Source organism: Coenobita brevimanus, chromosome 101 (assembly GCF_032717465.1).
Source record: "Coenobita brevimanus isolate Jiangsu-jjx chromosome 101, ASM3271746v2, whole genome shotgun sequence".
Lineage (NCBI taxonomy): Eukaryota > Metazoa > Arthropoda > Malacostraca > Decapoda > Coenobitidae > Coenobita > Coenobita brevimanus.
The window spans coordinates 11,755,719-11,759,755 of NC_137054.1; positions in this window are offsets into that span (position 1 = coordinate 11,755,719).

The following is a 4,037-nucleotide window of genomic DNA, read 5'->3' on the forward strand; positions in this document are numbered from 1 at the left end:
TACCTGATATACCTTCATATCCTCAGTGGTATATCTGATGCCAACACACACACACACACACGCACACACACACACACACACACTCGTAATATTAGGACAGAAGTGTTATATGCACATTAAATCGCTAAAAAAGAAGTAGTACGAAATCCCCATGCTAACGAGAATGTGGTCTATTTGTTCTCTACACTGATTTTACTTGTATGTGTCTATGGTCCGTACAGCTAAACAGGAGAGAGAGTAACATTTTTCCTGAATCAACCTGCCTCTCAGATAAGGCAGGTTTTCTCTCTTAAGTAGTCCGTCTTGTACGTACGGTGGAGGTAGGACAGAGCGGTGGTAAAGTATCTTCTTTGACATACAGGGTTTGAAACTGATAACATAATTATATTTTCTACAGCTTTATTATTTTTGTTTCACCTTCTCTTGCATCTTACCCATGCATATCTCTGTTGGTATATATATCCCTTTTTTCCAAAGATACTTTGGGATTTTGTTTAGTACAGTAGTTCACTTCTTTTATGTGTATAGGTTATGCATACATCTATGTGTTATTTGTTCTTTTCGTTATGTATGGATACGATCATGAACACTAACGTTTCTCTGTACATACTGTATATATATATATATATATATATATATATATATATATATATATATATATATATATATATATATATATATATATAGAGAGAGAGAGAGAGTTTACGAACCACTTCATACGTTGAAAAGTTTTTGGGATACTATGCAAGAGACTTTTTGTTCTCTCTCTCTCTCTCTCTCTCTTTTCCAGTTTGAGAGGCTAACCTGGTACAAAGAGGACATATGAGTAGGGCGCACAGTAATGATATTAATCAAGTTCATTTTGACTGCTTTTATTATTGAGGGTATACTTAAGAAAGAAAAGCCACATTAAATACTAAAAAGCTGCCCTAAAACGGCAGGCTATACAGTTTTGGAGAATTAGTGAATCGCTTCTGGTATACTGTCCGGAGGGTCAGCGACTCATCACCACTTAAGACGTTGTCCAATGTCCAGTAAGCACGGCTCGGTTTAGATCAGTATTCATATTTACTTTAGATCTTTAATACCTCCTCCAGAACTGTATTTTGGAAGAACTTGTTATACGGCATACATTTTCTGCAGGCATGTGAACGTGGCGGTAGTTTGCGCTGGTGATAACGGCAGAAGATTCACTGACGACAGGCGAGACACTGAAAATGACGTGGAAATAAGCATCAACCTGATTTCATGGAGCGACAAAAGTTCGACGCCAAGGACAGTTCAGTTAATAAGATTGCAATAGCGATTATCGTACTTCGATCCACAGGAACACTGGGTGGATGGCTTCTTCAAGGTCTGGGTACTGTAAAGTGCCAAAACTTGTGGTACGGGATCTGTACATGAGACTGATAATCGTTTGATGCATCAAGTGAGATCTGTAAGGACGAATGGTTATGGCACTGATATATCAAGCGAACGATAACCAGCACACGTTGTAGCTTCAACATTCTGTTAATTAAAACTCAGTATGGCAGTTCTTCTGATACATGTTGGTGCTGCTGCGTCGCTGCTTATTAATATATATATATATATATATATATATATATATATATATATATATATATATATATATATATATATATATATATATCGTTTTCGTTTTTAAAGGCTCCAACATGCTTGCATGTGTCGGCCTTGGTCACCTAATGGCGGCTCTCCATGCTGCACGATCCATTGCAGCCTCCCTGTTCAGTCCCTTAACCCTAAGGTCACACTTAATGACCTCGTCCCATGTCTTTCTCGGTCTATCCCTCATAACCCCACCCCCAATATTAACACTTCTCACCTTCCTCACCCAACTATCATCCCCCATCCTCTCCACATGTCCAAACCACCTCAATCTACCTCTCCTCATCACAACACCAATACACTCCAGTCCCATCCTACCTCTCAACTCTTCCATTGTAAACCCAGCCCCTCCAGGCCTTGGACGCAGGGACGCACTGCACATCCACCTAATCATTGTCATTTCTGTACGTCTAAGCCGGCGAATGTCTTCCTCCTTCACTGCCCAGGTCTCACTGCCATACAGCATTACACTCCTAACACACGCTGCATACAAAGACCCCTTAGCACGTAGGGAGAGCCCCCTCAATGTCAGGAGAGGCAAGAGCTCCCTGAACTTCTTCCAACCACTTCTCACCCTAGCCACAGAGCTAGCTCCAGCCCCATCTCCAGCACACAACATGTCTCCTAAATAACAAAACTCTTCCACACACTCAAGAGATTCACCAGCAAGTTCAATTCTTTCACGTCTGACGATCTCCACCTGCTCACCCCGGCACGCCGTACACATAAAATCAGCATTATCTCACAGTCTACCTCTGATACCACTACATCTCTTATGCACCCATTGATCACACACACCGCACAAGATGGAATTACTTCCCACGCCCTTGTGGCAAACTGCACATGGCCACTCTCCCTCGTCTTTGACAGTACCGCCACCAACCCTAGATATCATCACTTTTGTTTTATCTGCATTTACCCTTAAACCCTTTTGCCCCATACCATCTCTCCACTTCCTAAACCTTTCCTCCGCCTCCCTTTCATTCTCTGCAATCAACACCAAATCATCAGCATACAACAACTCCCACGGGAGTCCGTTTCTAAAGTCACGTGAAAGGGCTTCAAGTACCATGATAAACAACATGGGACTCAAGACTGACCCCTGATGCACACCAACATTCACGGAAAACTCATCACTCAAATCTCCATTCACTCTCACCTGGGTGTGAGCACCCACATACATGGCCATAACCACCCTAACCAGCCACTCCTCCAAGCCAAGCTTTCTCATTGCCCACTTCACCACCTCTCTAGGGACTCTGTCAAAGGCCTTTTCCAAATCAACAAAAACAAAATAAAGATCCCTTCTCCTACCAATATATTTTTCCTGAAGCTGTCGAACAATGAATATGGCATCAGTGGTCCCCCTACCTGGCATAAACCCAAACTGCATCTCATCAATATTCACTCTTTCTCTAATCATACCTTCTAAAACTCTCTCCATTACCTTCATTATCTGATCTAAAAGCTTTATACCTCTATATATATATATATATATATATATATATATATATATATATATATATATATATATATATATATATAATCTCCCTTTATGAAAAAGGAAAACAGTTTCACAAGCCTGCAGTGCGGAACGTTATAGAAGACGAAGCGGACGCAAGATGGCTTGTTGTTTTTACGAATATGCACCTGAACAGAAAATCACGTTCACCTTAAAAAATCTGCACATCGGTGTCATTTTCTTTACCCTCTTTTATGCAGGAGGAAAAAAAAAAAAAGGACTGGAATCCTGCAAAATTCGTTCTTCCCAAGATAATAAAGTAAATGAGCCGAAAAAAAAAATACTCATTGCAAGATGCCTGGACGCATCGCATTTAAACGAGTGGAGGTCATAGGCAGGGGTAAATACGGACAGAAGAAGACTGTTCCGTAGTTGACCAGTTGCGCAAAAGTTAATATGGTACCGGTCAAGTCCTGCAGTAGACAGCAGGACAGAAAAGGGGTAAGAGTGTGTGGATGGACGAGTATTGTGTGCCAGACTTAAAGGTGACAACATGCAGAGTTCAGAGGAAATGCCCAGTGCAACAGAGATTGTAATGAGGGTGATGCAACTCTGCACATGAGAGAGAGAGAGAGAGAGAGAGAGAGAGAGAGAGAGAGAGAGAGAGAGAGAGGTTGTACATCTAAACTCTGATGTCTAATAATTCACTGATGCAACGAACAGACGATTTTCTTCAGAAGAAAATGGTGGTAGTTTACTAGCTTTGGTGGTGGTGGTGGTGGTAGCTTTGGTGGTAACTTTACGATGATGGTGATGGTAACTGTTATAATGGTGATGGTGGTAGCTGTGATGATGCTGGTGGTGGTGGTGGTAGTTGTGATGATGATGATGGTGGTGGTGGTAGTGGTGGTGGTAGGTGTAATGATGATGATGATGATGATGATGG